This window comes from Odontesthes bonariensis, chromosome 8 (genome assembly GCF_027942865.1).
Source record: "Odontesthes bonariensis isolate fOdoBon6 chromosome 8, fOdoBon6.hap1, whole genome shotgun sequence".
Taxonomy (NCBI): domain Eukaryota; kingdom Metazoa; phylum Chordata; class Actinopteri; order Atheriniformes; family Atherinopsidae; genus Odontesthes; species Odontesthes bonariensis.
Window position 1 is genome coordinate 29715994 of NC_134513.1, and position 19633 is coordinate 29735626.

The following is a 19633-nucleotide window of genomic DNA, read 5'->3' on the forward strand; positions in this document are numbered from 1 at the left end:
TGCATCAGTGTACCTCTGGATGAGGCCAGCTGCCATTCGGTCCACGGCAGGACCCTCTTGAGCTGTCAGAACACTGATGAGGATCTGGCCCACCTCATTTCCAACAGATGTCAGCCACAAAGCTGTCCCCTTTGCTAACCCTGACAGCTTCTTTGTGATCTGTAATCGCATAGAAAAGACAGCGAGTGATGCTTGATTATCTATATATGAAGCATTACTTTCATATTTCAGGTCTATACTACTACTAATGGTTTATTTTAAATTCTTTTAATATTAAAAATGTAAAAACAGTTACATTTTTGGTGGAGTCCATCTTCAAGATGCCGCCATATGTGGACGTTATGCTGGCTTTAACGTGGTCCAGCCTGCCCAAGATATCCCTGCCATAAACAGCCAACATCCACCTGTGGGAGGGGATTGTTTCAGGCTCAGGTGGCTCCTGAAACCTCACAGGGAGCAAGCTTGGCTGGGACGTGTAGTCGGAGCAGCCAACGAGATACCGGCAAATACGCTTCAGCCACTCCTCGCTGTGGTTCTCCCGCAGCTGTCTCACCAGGCGAGAAGGGCTGTTTCCCAGGGCCCTCTCCCTCAGGAACCGTATGACCCGCATGTCACAGGCATATCTGAATAAAACAAAGGAAAAGAGAGACAGACAGACTGACATAAACTTTAAAACCAGCTAATCTCAATTATGCTTTACATGACAAACATTTGTTACTCAAGCTAAATAATCTCAGTATTCTCACTTGCGAGTTACGATCAGCCTTAATTCCAGTCTGTGGGCTAGGTCCAGCTGGTCTAAGATGGCCTTGCTGGTGGAAATAAAGGCCAGTCTAACGTTCTCCCGGCACCGCTATCAAAGGGGGTAAAGCCCACCTCCTTTTCATGAATGCTGTATGAATGCATGTAGTGAGGCTTAAAATGCGTATCATGGGACACCTGCAGTTCTCTGCTGTACCAAATGAGTTATAGAACGGAGCCAGGGGCTTGGGCTCAGTTGGTAGAGCGGAGGACTGTAGGTGCCCAACAACAGTTATCCTTAGGTCGCTGGTTCAATTCCGGCTCGAAGGATGTGCCAAGCTTTTGTATACAGAGGCTCTTTTGGCCAACTCCGTCAATCATTTCAAAGCTTTTGGAAAATGCAGTTTTACGAAAAACTGTCCCACTCTCTATTGAACTTGCTAAGGGCTAGTGGCATCTAAAGAAGCAAAGAAGCAAAGGCAAACACGTTCATCTTATCAATGGGTAGCTTGTGCTCATCAACCAACACTCCAAAGATGGACATATCTGCTGACGGTTTGACTTTGGTATTAAATGCATCATTTAATATTTTACAGATAGCTGGCCAAAATTCAGTTAACTTAGGGCAATTCCAAAACATATGGGTCATATTTGCTGGAGCAGAATATCAACGCTCACACCTGTCATCAATGTTGTCGAAAATTCTTGAGAGTTTAGATTTAGTATAGTAGATTCTATGAAAGACTTTGAACTGTATCAGGCTAAGCCGGGCACAGGATGATGTTCCGTTAATTCTTTCCTGAGCACGTTCCCAGAAGTATCCAGGAATTTCAGAGCCAAGTTCTTCAGACCATGCCGTTCTAAGCCCATCTAATGACGTTTCTTGAAGAGAGACAATTATGTTTGAGATGTTTGCGATATGCCTCATCAAATGCATAGGGTTACGCAAAATCTTCTCAAGTCCTGAGTCTGCTGGAAAGGCAGGAAACGTTGTACTCTGGCTTTGAATAAAATGACGGACCTGAAAATATCTAAATTGGTCAGATTTTTGTAAGTGGAATTTGGCGGAGAGGTCAGTGAAGTTGGCGAAAATACCATCTAAATAGAAACGTTCGCATGTATCCAAACCTTTCCTCCTCCATAGGGTAAAGGTGTGGTCTATTCTGGCAGCAGGAAAAAGGTGATTATTACAAATAGGGCTGTATACAGAAAAATCTTTTAGTTTGAAATGTTGTCTGAATTGTGTCCATATCCTAAGAGTAGAAGATACCACAGGGCTAGAAGTGAATTTAGAAGGCGAAAGTGGTAATCCGGAAGTGACCAAAGCAGGAAGTGAAGTAGAGGTGCAGGAGTTTGCCTCAATCTTACACCAATCCAGCTGTGGACTTTGGTACCAATATATAACTTTTTGAATATTAGATGCCCAGTAGTAATTTCTCATATTAGGTAGTGCCAGGCCACCCTTATCCCTAGGCCTTTCTAAAAACTCTCTGCGTATTCTAGCATTTTTATTTGCCCAATGAAAAGAGGAGATTAATTTATTTAAAGATTGGAAAAACGAATTGGACAAAAATATTGGGAGACATTGAAACAGATACAAAAAACGGGGTAAGACATTCATTTTTATACAACTAACTTTACCTGGAAGAGATAAATAGAGACCAGACCATCTCTTAAAATCAGCTTCCAATTTGAGCAAGAGGGGTTTGAAGTTCTTTTCATAGAGATCAGAAAAAACTTGGGTGATGTGTATGCCTAAATATTTAAATCCAGACTTTGATATATGGAAAGGGAACACATTGTCTGGTAACTGAAGGGCCAAATTATTAATTGGAAAGCATTCACGCTTGGAGAAGTTTAATTTGTAACCAGAGAAAAGCCCAAAGTCATTAAGGATATTGACAATATTAGGAATACATGATACTGGGTCAGAAATATACAAAAGTAAGTCATCAGCATATAAAGAGATTTTATGTTCAGTTTCAAACCTGTGAATACCAAAGATATTGGGGGTTGTCCTAAATTTAATTGATAAAGGCTCAATAGCTAATGCAAATAAAAGTGGGCTAAGGGGACAGCCCTGACGTGTACCCCTTGAGAGAGAAAATAGTTGGGAAGATATCTTGTTTGTAATTACTGATGCTTTAGGAGTTGTATATAGTAAACGTATCCAGGATATGAAGTTTGAGCCGAAGCCAAATTTCCCCAGCACAGTAAATAAGTAGCTAAATTCCACTCTGTCAAACGCTTTTTCCGCGTCCAGGGAGACAACAACCTCTGGAGTCTCCCTGGACGCAGGAGAGTGAACAACATTTAAAAGTTTACGAATATTTGTGAAGGACTGACGACCCTTTATGAAACCAGTTTGTTCTGTTGAGATGATATTGGTGGTAACATTCTCTAGTCTTGAAGCTAGCAGTTTGGCTAAAATTTTAACATCAACATTAAGCAAGGATATAGGTCGATATGACCCACAATCATTTGGGTCCTTGCCTGGCTTTAAAAGAAGTGAGATGGAAGCCTCTGTTAAAGTTTGTGGTAAATGGCTCTGCTTGAAGGAGTGATTAAACATTTCAAGTATCAAGGGAGCAAGTTGAGGGGAGAACTTTTTATAAAATTCAACAGTGTAGCCGTCCAGCCCAGGTGATTTGCCACTCTGCATTTTGTGAATGGAGTCAATAATCTCCTGTAACGTTATGGTTTCTTCAAGGCTGTCTTTGGCCTCTGTATCTACTTGTGGGATATTAATGTTGTCTAAAAAAGTCATCATATTTGATTTATCTTGTGGGGAAGAAGATGTGTATAATTTGGAATAGAAAAACCTAAAAGTATTGTTTATCTCTATTGGGTCTACGGTCAAAAGTTGTGATGTATTGCGTATCTGAGGAATTAAACGAGATACAGATTTACATTTAAGCTGGTAAGCCAGAAGATGACCTGCTTTATCACCATGTTCATAATAATGTCCTTCTAATGAATAAATCTTCTGTTCTGTTATACTGTACAATACGTTTTAGTAATACTTATCATTCAGGTAAACAAACAAAAAAGTCTTCTGCGTTTGTATACAATAATTTTGGAGCAGAATGCTTTATATTCAAGAAAACTCCTCCCATGTTAGATGAATATTACAGGGATTTCTTGTCCCGTCCGAATTGTTCATTTCTTCTCCCTGGCGTCGTCTGGTTAACCAACATTACCACACGTACCCCACTGAACTAGTCCCGTCCGAACAGGGCTTTTGGGGCGTAAGTGAGCTGGGATACCCAGGGAGTAGAAGGTTTAAAGCGATCCTGTTCTAAAGCAGTGGGAGAAGTGAGAGACTAAAACCAGCGTGCCGAGCTAGCCAGGAGTTGAACCTAGAATCTTCTGATCCGTAGTCAGACGCATTATCCATTGCGCCACTAGCCCTTAGCAAATCTGATAGAGAGTGGAACAGTCTTTCGTAAAACTGCATATTCCAAAAGCTTTGAAAGGATTGACGGAGTTGGCCAAAAGAGCCTCTGTATACAAAAGCTTGGCACATCCTTCGAGCCCGAATTGAACCAGCGACCTAAGGATAACTGTTGTTGGGCACCTACAGTCCTCCGCTCTACCAACTGAGCTATCGAAGGAAGCAAAGCCCACATACCTTTCATGAATCCTGTATGAATGCATGTAACCAGGCTTACGATGCGTATCATGGGACACCTGTAGTCCTCTGCTGTACCAAATGAGTTATGGAAGGGAGCCAGGGGATTGGGCCTGTTTATCAGTTAAATAAACACAAAAAGTGATGAGAAACCATCAGTTTCAGATGCGTTTCAGATCAAATCAGCCTCAGTTTCTATCATGCATTTAGTCGTTACAGAAACATATCTGGCATCTATCTGGGAAAGTCTCCACATCGTCCAACACAGATGTTGATCCTCAATATACCCTCACATTGTCCAGCGCAAAAGTCCAGCCTTTTTGTTTGGTTCTTTTTTTGTCAGGTCTATCCACCCATTCATTTGGCACACGATTTTCATCTTCTGTTGTTGGGATGTTTATACTTTGGGTGTGGCGGTGTGTGAAAACCCTCCCTTTAGAAGAGCTAAAAAACACAGAACATATGCGGCCTTGGCGACTCATTAAAAAGGCACTATTTCTCATTGGGGCCTGTTTGATACTTTGACCCCTTTTATGCTCTTTAAATGGGCAGACCTTCTGCATTTGTGCTGTTTGATTCTTTCAGACCTTTGATACGGGACAGGGGCCTGTAGACAAAATTATTTTTTTAAAAGTTTAAGAAATCTAAGTTGAAAGTGGGATCTTTTTTCAGCGATGCAAACAAATTCGGTCGGGGGGTTACCGTGACCCGAATTCGAACCGGGGTTGCTGCGACCACAACGCAGAGTACTAACCACTATACGATCACGGCCGGCTGTGGGTTGTTGTCGTGTGTGGCTTTGATGTGATCCCAAACAACTTCGTATCCCAAGGATAGCATATGTAGCTCTGCGGCATGTGGCTGGCAGGCATGTTTTTTTTTTGTGTTTGGAGCAAAATCATTGACAGCAGAGATAAAGAGGAAGACGAGCTTTCCTTACGGTGTGGGGTCAGCCACATGTGTTGCAAGACGACACACTGGCCCTCATTTATCAAACTTGCGTAAGACGAAAAACGTGCGTAGGTCGTGTGTACGTTCTTTTCTGCGCAAAGGTTGGCATTTATCAAATCCATCGTGAGCGCAGGAAAGATGAAATCGCCACGACAGGTCTGAGGCCGTGTACGCACTTTTCCATTTTGACTTGCGGTGACTGCAATACAGCAGCGTCACTAGTGCGTGCTCAGGAGTCGCAACAAATCCCTAGGTTAAAATTACAGACTTATCACTTTAAAGAAGGCCCATGTTTTATTTGACTTCAACATAAATATAAACATAAACGCAAATTAAATAAATTAAACAAGTACAACTCCGTAATTGGAAGAGTGATGGCTCATTATTCAACCGTGCACCCTCACACCGAACAGGAGAGGCGCTTTAACACTGCGCATTCGCGCACGCGTGCCACTGTGGAGAGGTGTATAGGGCTCCTAAAGCTGGATCTGTCTCTCGGCTGCGGGGGGAACCCTATCCGCCCGAAAAGGTATGCAATATTATTATTGCATGCGGGGATCTCCATAACATTGCCCAAAAAAATGGAGTGCCATTTCCAGATGTACATTCAGAGGACCCCGTACCCAGAAATCCCTACCACCAGCCTGCACAGCCAAGAGCGCTCAGGAGGAGAGAGGAACTTATTCAGCGATTCTGACTTTCGGTAAGCATTCTGTTATTCAAGGAAAAAAGAACAAGGATTTCTTTCAGCATTTATTCTGTGACTTCAGTGTTCCATTTATGTCTTTCAATGTACTGTCGATAGATTGCATGGTGTGTGTTAAAGCCATCATCCACTTCACGATCTCTGTTTGTCTTTCTAGGACCTCTGTGGTCAACACGGCTGGCCGGTGTGACGCTGCAGACCGGGGGGCAGAGGCAGGCAGACGCTTCGGATGTTGACGGGCCGCGTATTCGTTGCGCGGGTCAGGTTGCCCGGATGCCACTTCGGATTCATCTGTGAATGAAAAATATTAGTTTGATTAGGAACCTCATTTGTGTTGAAAATTAAAGCAACTGTTTTATTTAAACGTCTTGGGTGTGCAGTCATTCTTACCATTCTCGAGCTCTAGCATGGGCGCATCAGTGTCAAGTCCCCCTGGCACGCCCGATGAGGACGTGGCTCCGATCAGGCCAGCCACCCTCTCCTCCAAGGCACTCAAATCCAAACCTGGATTCCCCCCCCCCGCCCGTTTGTGACATGCTGCGTCGGAGAGCTGCGACCTTCTTTTTTTGGCCAATTTCATATCGGACCACTTCTTCCTGATCTTATTGGAGAAAAAGTAAAACATCGTTCAATTTTAGATTTAATTTAATCTGGAGTTTATCACATTTTATTGACCATCACAGTAGGGGAAAATACATAACTCGTCCGGTCTGCGATTTACATCGCCAATGCTGTTGGCAGCGTTTCTTTGCCGCCTTTCGTCTATCCATGTCGCAAACTCTAGAGGTGCGTTCTCTCAGCCCCCTTTTGTAGAAGGCGTGGTTAGGATCAGTACGATGGATTTCAGCCGCCGGATTTATCAACAGCCGCTCGGTCTTACGATGGGATTGGTGTGGTACGCATGTTCTGTAAATCTCACTTGAGCCTCTGCGTACGACGAGTTCTCCGCTCATATCTACGATGCTTTCTACGACGGCTTGATAAATGAGGGCCACTGTGAGGTATCTTTGGGGCGTAAGTGAGCTGGGATACCCAGGGAGAAGAAGGTTTAAAGCGATCCTGTTCTATAGCAGTGGGAGAAGTGAGAGACTAAAACCAGCGTGCCGAGCTAGCCAGGAGTTGAACCTAGAATCTTCTGATCCGTAGCCAGACGCTTTATCCATTGCTCCACTAGCCCTTAGCAAATCTGATAGAGAGTGGAACAGTCTTTCGTAAAACAGCATATTCCAAAAGCTTTCAAAGGATTGACGGAGTTGGTCAAAAGAGCCTCTGTATACAAAAGCTTGGCACATCCTTCGAGCCCGAATTGAACCAGCGACCTAAGGATAACTGTTGTTGGGCACCTACAGTCCTCCGCTCTACCAACTGAGCTATCGAAGGGAGCAAAGCCCACATCCTTTTCATGAATCCTGTATGAATGCATGTAACCAGGCTTACGATGCGTATCATGGGACACCTGCAGTTCTCTGCTGTACCAAATGAGTTATGGAAGGGAGCCAGGGGCTTGGGCCTGTTTATCAGTTAAATAAACACAAAAAGTGATGAGAAACCATCAGTTTCAGATGCGTTTCAGATCAAATCAGCCTCAGTTTCTATCATGCATTTAGTCGTTACAGAAAAATATCTGGCATCTATCTGGGAAAGTCTCCACATCGTCCAACACAGATGTTGATCCTCAATATACCCTCACATTGTCCAGCGCAAAAGTCCAGCCTTTTTGTTTGGTTCTTTTTTTGTCAGGTCTATCCATCCATTCATTTGGTACACGATTTTCATCTTCTGTTGTTAGGATGTTTATACTTTGGGTGTGGCGGTGTGTGAAAACCCTCCCTTTAGAAGAGCTAAAAAACACAGAACATATGCGGCCTTGGCGACTCATTAAAAAGGCACTATTTCTCATTGGGGCCTGTTTGATACTTTGACCCCTTTTATGCTCTTTAAATGGGCAGACCGTCTGCATTTGTGCTGTTTGATTCTTTCAGACCTTTGATACGGGACAGAGGCCTGTAGACAAAATTATTTATTTAAAAAGTTTAAGAAATCTAAGTTGAAAGTGGGATCTTTTTTCAGCGATGCAAACAATTTCAGTCGGGAGGTGGGGTTCGGGGTGGGATCATTGACAGCAGAGATAAAGAGTAAGACGAGCTTTCCTTACGGTGTGGGGTCAGCCACATGTGTTGCAAGACGACACACTGTGAGGTATCTTTGGGGCGTAAGTGAGCTGGGATACCCAGGGAGTAGAAGGTTTAAAGCGATCCTGTTCTAAAGCAGTGGGAGAAGTGAGAGACTAAAAACAGCGTGCCGAGCTAGCCAGGAGTTGAACCTAGAATCTTCTGATCCGTAGTCAGACGCGTTATCGATTGCACCACTAGCCCTTAGCAAATCCAATAGAGAGTGGAACAGTCTTTCGTAAAACAGCATATTCCAAAAGCTTTGAAAGGATTGACGGAGTTGGCCAAAAGAGCCTCTGTATACAAAAGCTTGGCACATCCTTCGAGCCGGAATTGAACCAGCGACCTAAGGATAACTGTTGTTGGGCACCTACAGCCCTCCGCTCTACCAACTGAGCTATCGAAGGGAGCAAAGTCCACTTCCTTTTCATGAATCCTGTATGAATGCATGTAACCAGGCTTAAAGGGATAGTTCGCCTCTTTTGACATGAAGCTTTATAACATCTCATTCTAGAAATATTATTTAAGAACATTTTCTTACCCCCCGCTGCGTCCTGTGAGCTGAGTTACAGCCTCGTTTTGGGGGTGAAGTAAGTAGTCCGGCTAGTTGACTGGGGCTTCACATATAAAGCGTTTTTCTTCTCAAAAGAATATGCATTCAAAAGAGTAATACATTTCTATCACAAAATCGTATCTTGCGAAAAAGTTACACCTCACAATCTCTTGGCCCTAGGTTGCAGTATCAATGCGCGCTGCCGCCTGGCGACAGCTGCGCCTGTTTCTCTGTGTTTACTGCTCGGAAAGTTAACGTAATCATGTCTGACTACGACACTGATGATGAAGACATCCCTTTTACCACAGAGCTAAAGGGATATCTTTATGAACCGGAATATACAGATGCCGAACTTCCCCAGATGGAGTTAGAACGGGCAGAGAGAGAGAGGAGGGACAGAGAAGTGGTCCCAGCTAAAGTTGGAGCCACAGCAACAGCTGTGAGACACAGGGTGACCGCCGACAAATGGTGGTGCACTTGTTCGAAGCGCCCAGTAATGCCAAAGGAGGTGGAAAGACTGTACCACAATATAAACTATATACAACAAAAAAAAGTTTGTAAATGCTAAAAAAGTATAAATGAGTACACTTGTGTCTTCTTTTTAATTTCTTCCAGCCACTGCTCTTTAGTTAGAGTTTCACCAGAGGGACTTTTGCCAATTTGCCCTCTATATTGGTTGTGTCCTGTTTCAGCCATTCTGAACTGTCCGCATTTTTTGCACGTGTTGTGCAAAACTTTGCGGGTCAGTTTTCGGGGTGCTCTATTAGGGTGAGTGGAGCCTGCTGTGGGAGCCGGAGCAGGGGCCAGAGGAGGGACCAAAACAGGAGCCAAAGCAGGAGCATGTGGAGGAGTGGCAGAGAACGTCCAAAAACTGTCTGTAGAGTAGTGGGGATAACACGAACCTGTGAGGCCACTGGAGCAATTGTCATTACCTGAGGCCTTTTGGGTGGAGCAGGGAGAAGCTGCCGCTGTCCTGGTGGATTTGAATCATCTGTAAATTTTAGCTTTTTTTTTTAATTTGGCCTGTCCCACAGTGTTAGGTGGTAAACTGTAAATATGTATTGGTTCTGAATGTGGTATGGCATAATGGGGACGTATATTGGCGGGGAAAAGTGGGTCAGCAGCTACAGAAAACCGGCTAGGAAGGTTTAGCCCTTGTTGCACCACAGCCATTTCCTGCCTTTTCACCCTTTGATTGTGCCACTGAACCAGGGTGGTGTAGCTCACATCCACCAGCTGCAAGGTAGTTTGCTGCATGATAGCTCTGTTTGCTAAAATGAGCTGCCTGATCTTTCTGTAGTCCTGAAGGATCAGATCCCATCTTGAGAATGTGCCTGTCCCTCTTTTTTTTGGACTACGATGGATCCTGCAGAGGCGAACAAAGATGGGCTCCACTAGGCGGCAGCAGTCTGGCCATTGGGCAGATGGGGCTGTGGTTGTTAAGGCATGACGCTTCACACTTTCCACCCCAGGGGTAAATTCCTGCCTCTTTTTGGGGACCTAAACCTCCCAGTGTTCAGCTTGTCTTGGTGCCTTGCAGCAAATACCACCCTCTGCTTGTCAAAGTCCAGCAGGCTCTGCCACAGAGCAACAATGCTGCTCACCTAAACAGGGAAATAACACAACTGTACATGAGGACACAGCAATGTTCAAGTGAGCTGAGGTGTGTGCATAGTGCATGTATGCAGCAAGCAAAGACACGTTACTGACCTCCTGGTTGCTCAGCGTCAGAGAGGTTTTGTTCCTCAGCTCCACCAGATACTCAGCCAAGCTGTCCACTTTGTCCAGGCCTGGTACGCCTGACTCATCTAAACCCTAAGACAACACAACCAACAGAACAGATATTAGTTAAAGGACATTTTGTTCAAGTTTTCTTTTATCTATCTACTGTTCTACAGTTTACTATATATTTCACACCTCAGACATACGGCCAGCTATGGCAGGCTGGGTGGAGAAAGCAGGCTAGGTGGAGAAAGCAGGCTGGGTGGAGGGAGCAGGCTGGGTGGAGAAAGCAGGCTGGGTGGAGGGAGCAGGCTGGGTGGAGAAAAGCAGGCTGGGTGGAGGGAGCAGGTTGGGTGGAGAAAGCAGGATGGGTGGAGGGAGCAGGTTGGGTGGAGAAAGCAGGCTGGGTGGAGGCAGCAGGCTGGGTGGAGGGAGCAGGCTGGGTGGAGGGAGCTGGTTGGGTGGAGAAAGCAGGCTGGGTGGAGGGAGCAGGTTGGGTGGAGAAAGCAGGCTGGGTGGAGGGAGCAGGCAGGGTGGAGAAAGCAGGCTGGGTGGAGGGAGCAGGTTGGGTGGAGAAAGCAGGCTGGATGGAGGGAGCAGGCTGGGTGGAGGGAGCAGGTTGGGTGGAAGGAGCAGGCTGGGTGGAGAAAGCAGGCTGGGTGGAGAAAGCAGGCTGGGTGGAGGGAGCAGGCTGGGTGGAGGGAGCAGGTTGGGTGGAGGGAGCAGGTTGGGTGGAGAAAGCAGGCTGGGTGGAGGGAGCAGGTTGGGTGGAGAAAGCAGGCTGGGTGAAGGGAGCAGGCTTGGTGGAGGGAGCAGGTTGGGTGGAGGGAGAAGGCTGGGTGGAGAAAGCAGGATGGGTGGAGGGAGCAGGTTGGGTGGAGAAAGCAGGCTGGGTGGAGGGAGCAGGTTGGGTGGAGAAAGCAGGCTGGGTGAAGGGAGCGGGCTGGGTGGAGGGAGCAGGTTGGGTGGAGGGAGCAGGCTGGGTGGAGAAAGCAGGATGGGTGGAGAAAGCAGGCTGGGTGGAGAAAGCAGGCTGAGTGGAGGGAGAAGTTTGGGTGGAGGGAGCAGGCTGGGTGGAGAAAGCAGGCTGGGTGGAGAAAGCAGGCTGGGTGGAGGGAGCAGGCTGGGTGGAGAAAGCATGCTGGGTGGAGGGAGCAGTTTGGGTGGAGGGAGAAGGCTGGGTGGAGGGAGCAGGTTGGGTGGAGGGAGCAGGTTGGGTGGATGGGGCAGGTTGGGTGGAGGGAGCAGGCTGGGTGGAGAAAGCAGGCTGGGTGGAGAAAGCAGGCTGGGTGGATGGGGCAGTTTGGGTGGAGGGAGCAGGCTGGGTGGAGAAAGCAGGCTGGGTGGAGGGAGCAGGCTGGGTGGAGAAAGCAGGCTGGGTGGAGGGAGCAGTTTGGGTGGAGGGAGCAGGCTGGGTGGAGAAAGCAGGCTAGATGGAGAAAGCAGGCTGGGTGGAGGGAGCAGGCTGGGTGGAGAAAGCAGGCTGGGTGGAGGGAGCAATTTGGGTGGAGGGAGCAGGCTGGGTGGAGGGAGCAGGTTTGGTGGAGAAAGCAAGCTGGGTGGAGAAAGCAGGCTGGGTGGATGGGGCAGGTTGGGTGGAGGGAGTAGGTTGGGTGGATGGGGCAGGTTGGGTGGAGGGAGCAGGTTGGGTGGAGAAAGCAGGATGGGTGGAGGGAGCAGGCTGGGTGGAGAAAGCAGGCTGAGTGGAGAGAGCAGTTTGGGTGGAGGGAGCAGGCTGGATGGAGAAAGCAGGCTGGGTGGAGAAAGCAGGCTGGGTGGAGGGAGCAGGCTGGGTGGAGAAAGCAGGCTGGGTGGAGGGAGCAGGTTTGGTGGAGAAAGCAGGCTGGGTGGAGAAAGCAGGCTGGGTGGATGGGGCAGGTTGGGTGGAGGGAGCAGGTTGTGTGGATGGGGCAGGTTGGGTGGAGGGAGAAGGCTGGGTGGAGAAAGCAGGCTGGGTGGAGAAAGCAGAATGGGTGGAGGGAGCAGGTTGGGTGGAGGGAGCAGGCTGGGTGGAGGGAGCAGGTTGGGTGGAGGGAGCAGGCTGGGTGGAGAAAGCAGGCTGGGTGGAGGGAGCAGGTTTGGTGGAGAAAACAGGCTGAGTGGAGGGAGCAGGCTGGGTGGAGGGAGCAGGTTGGGTGGAGAAAGCAGGCTGGGTGGAGGGAGCAATTTGGGTGGAGGGAGCAGGCTGGGTGGAGGGAGCAGGCTGGGTGGAGGGAGCAGGTTGGGTGGAGGGAGCAGGCTGGGTGGAGAAAGCAGGCTGAGTGGAGAGAGCAGTTTGGGTGGAGGGAGCAGGCTGGGTGGAGGGAGCAGGCTGGGTGGATGGGGCAGGTTGGGTGGAGGGAGCAGGCTGTGTGGAGAAAACAGGCTGAGTGGAGGGAGCAGGCTGGGTGGAGGGAGCAGGTTGGGTGGAGAAAGCAGGCTGGGTGGAGGGAGCAATTTGGGTGGAGGGAGCAGGCTGGATGGAGGGAGCAGGTTTGGTGGAGAAAGCAGGCTGGGTGGAGGGAGCAGGCTGGGTGGAGAAAACAGGCTGAGTGGAGGGAGCAGGCTGGGTGGAGGGAGCAGGTTGGGTGGAGAAAGCAGGCTGGGTGGAGAAAACAGGCTTAGTGGAGGGAGCAGGCTGGGTGGAGGGAGCAGGCTGGGTGGAGAAAACAGGCTGAGTGGAGGGAGCAGGTTGGGTGGAGAAAGCAGGTTGGGTGGAGAAAGCAGGCTGAGTGGTGGGAGCAGGCTGAGTGGAGGGAGCAGGCTGGGTGGAGAAAACAGGCTGAGTGGAGGGAGCAGGCTGGGTGGAGGGAGCAGATTGGGTGGAGAAAGCAGGCTGGGTGGAGAAAACAGTCTGAGTGGAGGGAGCAGGCTGGGTGGAGGGAGCAGGCTGGGTGGAGAAAACAGGCTGAGTGGAGGGAGCAGGTTGGGTGGAGAAAGCAGGCTGAGTGGAGGGAGCAGGCTGAGTGGAGGGAGCAGGCTGGGTGGAGGGAGCAGGCTGGGTGGAGAAAGCAGGCTGGGTGGAGAGAGTAGTTTGGGTGGAGGGAGCAGGCTGGGTGGAGGGAGCAGTTTGGGTGGAGGGAGCAGGCTGGGTGGAGGGAGCAGGTTGGGTGGAGAAAGCAGGCTGGGTGGAGGGAGTAGTTTGGGTGGAGGGAGCAGGCTGGGTGGAGGGAGCAGGTTGGGTGGAGAAAGCAGGCTGGGTGGAGAAAGCAGACTGGGTGGAGGGAGCAGGCTGGGTGGAGGGAGCAATTTGGGTGGAGGGAGCAGGCTGGAGCAGGCTGGGTGGAGGGAGCAGGCTGGGTGGAGAAAGCAGGCTGGGTGGAGGGAGCAGGCTGGATGGAGAAAGCAGGCTGGGTGGAGAAAGCAGGCTGGGTGGAGGGAGCAGGCTGGGTGGAGAAAGCAGGCTGGGTGGAGGGAGCAATTTGGGTGGAGGGAGCAGGCTGGGTGGAGGGAGCAGGTTTGGTGGAGAAAGCAGGCTGGGTGGAGAAAGCAGGCTGGGTGGATGGGGCAGGTTGGGTGGAGGGAGCAGGTTGGGTGGATGGGGCAGGTTGGGTGGAGAAAGCAGGCTGGGTGGAGAAAGCAGGCTGGATGGATGGGGAAGGTTGGGTGGAGGGAGCAGGCTGGATGGAGGGAGCAGGCTGGGTGGAGAAAGCAGGCTGAGTGGAGAGAGCAGTTTGGGTGGAGGGAGCAGGCTGGGTGGAGAAAGCAGGCTGGGTGGAGGGAGCAGGCTGGGTGGAGGGAGCTGGTTGGGTGGAGAAAGCAGGCTGGGTGGAGGGAGCAGGTTGGGTGGAGGGAGCAGGCTGGGTGGAGAAAGCAGGCTGGGTGGAGAAAGCAGGCTGGGTGGAGGGAGCAGGCTGGGTGGAGGGAGCAGGTTGGGTGGAGGGAGCAGGTTGGGTGGAGAAAGCAGGCTGGGTGGAGGGAGCAGGTTGGGTGGAGAAAGCAGGCTGGGTGAAGGGAGCAGGCTTGGTGGAGGGAGCAGGTTGGGTGGAGGGAGAAGGCTGAGTGGAGAGAGCAGTTTGGGTGGAGGGAGCAGGCTGGGTGGAGAAAGCAGGCTGGGTGGAGGGAGCAGGCTGGGTGGAGGGAGCTGGTTGGGTGGAGAAAGCAGGCTGGGTGGAGGGAGCAGGTTGGGTGGAGGGAGCAGGCTGGGTGGAGAAAGCAGGCTGGGTGGAGAAAGCAGGCTGGGTGGAGGGAGCAGGCTGGGTGGAGGGAGCAGGTTGGGTGGAGGGAGCAGGTTGGGTGGAGAAAGCAGGCTGGGTGGAGGGAGCAGGTTGGGTGGAGAAAGCAGGCTGGGTGAAGGGAGCAGGCTTGGTGGAGGGAGCAGGTTGGGTGGAGGGAGAAGGCTGGGTGGAGAAAGCAGGATGGGTGGAGGGAGCAGGTTGGGTGGAGGGAGCAGGCTGGGTGGAGGGAGCAGGTTGGGTGGAGAAAGCAGGCTGGGTGAAGGGAGCAGGCTGGGTGGAGGGAGCAGGTTGGGTGGAGGGAGCAGGCTGGGTGGAGAAAGCAGGATGGGTGGAGAAAGCAGGCTGGGTGGAGAAAGCAGGCTGAGTGGAGGGAGAAGTTTGGGTGGAGGGAGCAGGCTGGGTGGAGGGAGCAGTTTGGGTGGAGGGAGCAGGATGGGTGGAGAAAGCAGGCTGGGTGGAGGGAGCAATTTGGGTGGAGGGAGCAGGCTGGGTGGAGGGAGCAGGTTTGGTGGAGAAAGCAAGCTGGGTGGAGAAAGCAGGCTGGGTGGATGGGGCAGGTTGGGTGGAGGGAGTAGGTTGGGTGGATGGGGCAGGTTGGGTGGAGGGAGCAGGTTGGGTGGAGAAAGCAGGATGGGTGGAGGGAGCAGGCTGGGTGGAGAAAGCAGGCTGAGTGGAGAGAGCAGTTTGGGTGGAGGGAGCAGGCTGGATGGAGAAAGCAGGCTGGGTGGAGAAAGCAGGCTGGGTGGAGGGAGCAGGCTGGGTGGAGAAAGCAGGCTGGGTGGAGGGAGCAGGCTGGGTGGAGGGAGCAGGTTTGGTGGAGAAAGCAGGCTGGGTGGAGAAAGCAAGCTGGGTGGATGGGGCAGGTTGGGTGGAGGGAGAAGGCTGGGTGGAGAAAGCAGGCTGGGTGGAGAAAGCAGAATGGGTGGAGGGAGCAGGTTGGGTGGAGGGAGCAGGCTGGGTGGAGGGAGCAGGTTGGGTGGAGGGAGCAGGCTGGGTGGAGAAAGCAGGCTGGGTGGAGGGAGCAGGTTTGGTGGAGAAAACAGGCTGAGTGGAGGGAGCAGGCTGGGTGGAGGGAGCAGGTTGGGTGGAGGGAGCAGGCTGGGTGGAGGGAGCAGGTTGGGTGGAGGGAGCAGGCTGGGTGGAGAAAGCAGGCTGAGTGGAGAGAGCAGTTTGGATGGAGGGAGCAGGCTGGGTGGATGGGGCAGGTTGGGTGGAGGGAGCAGGCTGTGTGGAGAAAACAGGCTGAGTGGAGGGAGCAGGCTGGGTGGAGGGAGCAGGTTGGGTGGAGAAAGCAGGCTGGGTGGAGGGAGCAATTTGGGTGGAGGGAGCAGGCTGGATGGAGGGAGCAGGTTTGGTGGAGAAAGCAGGCTGGGTGGAGGGAGCAGGCTGGGTGGAGAAAACAGGCTGAGTGGAGGGAGCAGGCTGGGTGGAGGGAGCAGGTTGGGTGGAGGGAGCAGGCTGGGTGGAGAAAGCAGGCTGAGTGGAGGGAGCAGGCTGAGTGGAGGGAGCAGGCTGGGTGGAGGGAGCAGGCTGGGTGGAGAAAGCAGGCTGGGTGGAGAGAGTAGTTTGGGTGGAGGGAGCAGGCTGGGTGGAGGGAGCAGTTTGGGTGGAGGGAGCAGGCTGGGTGGAGGGAGCAGGTTGGGTGGAGAAAGCAGGCTGGGTGGAGGGAGTAGTTTGGGTGGAGGGAGCAGGCTGGGTGGAGGGAGCAGGTTGGGTGGAGAAAGCAGGCTGGGTGGAGAAAGCAGACTGGGTGGAGGGAGCAGGCTGGGTGGAGGGAGCAATTTGGGTGGAGGGAGCAGGCTGGAGCAGGCTGGGTGGAGGGAGCAGGCTGGGTGGAGAAAGCAGGCTGGGTGGAGGGAGCAGGCTGGATGGAGAAAGCAGGCTGGGTGGAAAAAGCAGGCTGGGTGGAGGGAGCAGGCTGGGTGGAGAAAGCAGGCTGGGTGGAGGGAGCAATTTGGGTGGAGGGAGCAGGCTGGGTGGAGGGAGCAGGTTTGGTGGAGAAAGCAGGCTGGGTGGAGAAAGCAGGCTGGGTGGATGGGGCAGGTTGGGTGGAGGGAGCAGGTTGGGTGGATGGGGCAGGTTGGGTGGAGAAAGCAGGCTGGGTGGAGAAAGCAGGCTGGATGGATGGGGAAGGTTGGGTGGAGGGAGCAGGCTGGATGGAGGGAGCAGGCTGGGTGGAGAAAGCAGGCTGAGTGGAGAGAGCAGTTTGGGTGGAGGGAGCAGGCTGGGTGGAGGGAGCAATTTGGGTGGAGGGAGCAGGCTGGAGCAGGCTGGGTGGAGGGAGCAGGCTGGGTGGAGAAAGCAGGCTGGGTGGAGGGAGCAGGCTGGATGGAGAAAGCAGGCTGGGTGGAGAAAGCAGGCTGGGTGGAGGGAGCAGGCTGGGTGGAGAAAGCAGGCTGGGTGGAGGGAGCAATTTGGGTGGAGGGAGCAGGCTGGGTGGAGGGAGCAGGTTTGGTGGAGAAAGCAGGCTGGGTGGAGAAAGCAGGCTGGGTGGATGGGGCAGGTTGGGTGGAGGGAGCAGGTTGGGTGGATGGGGCAGGTTGGGTGGAGAAAGCAGGCTGGGTGGAGAAAGCAGGCTGGATGGATGGGGAAGGTTGGGTGGAGGGAGCAGGCTGGATGGAGGGAGCAGGCTGGGTGGAGAAAGCAGGCTGAGTGGAGAGAGCAGTTTGGGTGGAGGGAGCAGGCTGGGTGGAGAAAGCAGGCTGGGTGGAGGGAGCAGGCTGGGTGGAGGGAGCTGGTTGGGTGGAGAAAGCAGGCTGGGTGGAGGGAGCAGGTTGGGTGGAGGGAGCAGGCTGGGTGGAGAAAGCAGGCTGGGTGGAGAAAGCAGGCTGGGTGGAGGGAGCAGGCTGGGTGGAGGGAGCAGGTTGGGTGGAGGGAGCAGGTTGGGTGGAGAAAGCAGGCTGGGTGGAGGGAGCAGGTTGGGTGGAGAAAGCAGGCTGGGTGAAGGGAGCAGGCTTGGTGGAGGGAGCAGGTTGGGTGGAGGGAGAAGGCTGAGTGGAGAGAGCAGTTTGGGTGGAGGGAGCAGGCTGGGTGGAGAAAGCAGGCTGGGTGGAGGGAGCAGGCTGGGTGGAGGGAGCTGGTTGGGTGGAGAAAGCAGGCTGGGTGGAGGGAGCAGGTTGGGTGGAGGGAGCAGGCTGGGTGGAGAAAGCAGGCTGGGTGGAGAAAGCAGGCTGGGTGGAGGGAGCAGGCTGGGTGGAGGGAGCAGGTTGGGTGGAGGGAGCAGGTTGGGTGGAGAAAGCAGGCTGGGTGGAGGGAGCAGGTTGGGTGGAGAAAGCAGGCTGGGTGAAGGGAGCAGGCTTGGTGGAGGGAGCAGGTTGGGTGGAGGGAGAAGGCTGGGTGGAGAAAGCAGGATGGGTGGAGGGAGCAGGTTGGGTGGAGGGAGCAGGCTGGGTGGAGGGAGCAGGTTGGGTGGAGAAAGCAGGCTGGGTGAAGGGAGCAGGCTGGGTGGAGGGAGCAGGTTGGGTGGAGGGAGCAGGCTGGGTGGAGAAAGCAGGATGGGTGGAGAAAGCAGGCTGGGTGGAGAAAGCAGGCTGAGTGGAGGGAGAAGTTTGGGTGGAGGGAGCAGGCTGGGTGGAGGGAGCAGTTTGGGTGGAGGGAGCAGGATGGGTGGAGAAAGCAGGCTGGGTGGAGGGAGCAATTTGGGTGGAGGGAGCAGGCTGGGTGGAGGGAGCAGGTTTGGTGGAGAAAGCAAGCTGGGTGGAGAAAGCAGGCTGGGTGGATGGGGCAGGTTGGGTGGAGGGAGTAGGTTGGGTGGATGGGGCAGGTTGGGTGGAGGGAGCAGGTTGGGTGGAGAAAGCAGGATGGGTGGAGGGAGCAGGCTGGGTGGAGAAAGCAGGCTGAGTGGAGAGAGCAGTTTGGGTGGAGGGAGCAGGCTGGATGGAGAAAGCAGGCTGGGTGGAGAAAGCAGGCTGGGTGGAGGGAGCAGGCTGGGTGGAGAAAGCAGGCTGGGTGGAGGGAGCAGGCTGGGTGGAGGGAGCAGGTTTGGTGGAGAAAGCAGGCTGGGTGGAGAAAGCAAGCTGGGTGGATGGGGCAGGTTGGGTGGAGGGAGAAGGCTGGGTGGAGAAAGCAGGCTGGGTGGAGAAAGCAGAATGGGTGGAGGGAGCAGGTTGGGTGGAGGGAGCAGGCTGGGTGGAGGGAGCAGGTTGGGTGGAGGGAGCAGGCTGGGTGGAGAAAGCAGGCTGGGTGGAGGGAGCAGGTTTGGTGGAGAAAACAGGCTGAGTGGAGGGAGCAGGCTGGGTGGAGGGAGCAGGTTGGGTGGAGGGAGCAGGCTGGGTGGAGGGAGCAGGTTGGGTGGAGGGAGCAGGCTGGGTGGAGAAAGCAGGCTGAGTGGAGAGAGCAGTTTGGATGGAGGGAGCAGGCTGGGTGGATGGGGCAGGTTGGGTGGAGGGAGCAGGCTGTGTGGAGAAAACAGGCTGAGTGGAGGGAGCAGGCTGGGTGGAGGGAGCAGGTTGGGTGGAGAAAGCAGGCTGGGTGGAGGGAGCAATTTGGGTGGAGGGAGCAGGCTGGATGGAGGGAGCAGGTTTGGTGGAGAAAGCAGGCTGGGTGGAGGGAGCAGGCTGGGTGGAGAAAACAGGCTGAGTGGAGGGAGCAGGCTGGGTGGAGGGAGCAGGTTGGGTGGAGGGAGCAGGCTGGGTGGAGAAAGCAGGCTGAGTGGAGGGAGCAGGCTGAGTGGAGGGAGCAGGCTGGGTGGAGGGAGCAGGCTGGGTGGAGAAAGCAGGCTGGGTGGAGAGAGTAGTTTGGGTGGAGGGAGCAGGCTGGGTGGAGGGAGCAGTTTGGGTGGAGGGAGCAGGCTGGGTGGAGGGAGCAGGTTGGGTGGAGAAAGCAGGCTGGGTGGAGGGAGTAGTTTGGGTGGAGGGAGCAGGCTGGGTGGAGGGAGCAGGTTGGGTGGAGAAAGCAGGCTGGGTGGAGAAAGCAGACTGGGTGGAGGGAGCAGGCTGGGTGGAGGGAGCAATTTGGGTGGAGGGAGCAGGCTGGAGCAGGCTGGGTGGAGGGAGCAGGCTG

At 53.2% G+C, this 19633-nt stretch overlaps 2 non-coding genes across 2 annotated transcripts; both read right to left on the bottom strand.

Annotated features, from left to right (window-relative positions):
• Positions 1-4079: 4079 nt before the first annotated feature.
• Positions 4080-4152, bottom strand: trnar-acg (transfer RNA arginine (anticodon ACG)). The gene has a single exon. It is a non-coding gene; the product is annotated as a tRNA-Arg (tRNA).
• Positions 4153-8518: 4366 nt separating this feature from the next.
• Positions 8519-8607, bottom strand: trnay-gua (transfer RNA tyrosine (anticodon GUA)). The gene is given in 2 exon segments: positions 8519-8554; positions 8571-8607. It is a non-coding gene; the product is annotated as a tRNA-Tyr (tRNA).
• Positions 8608-19633: the final 11026 nt, after the last annotated feature.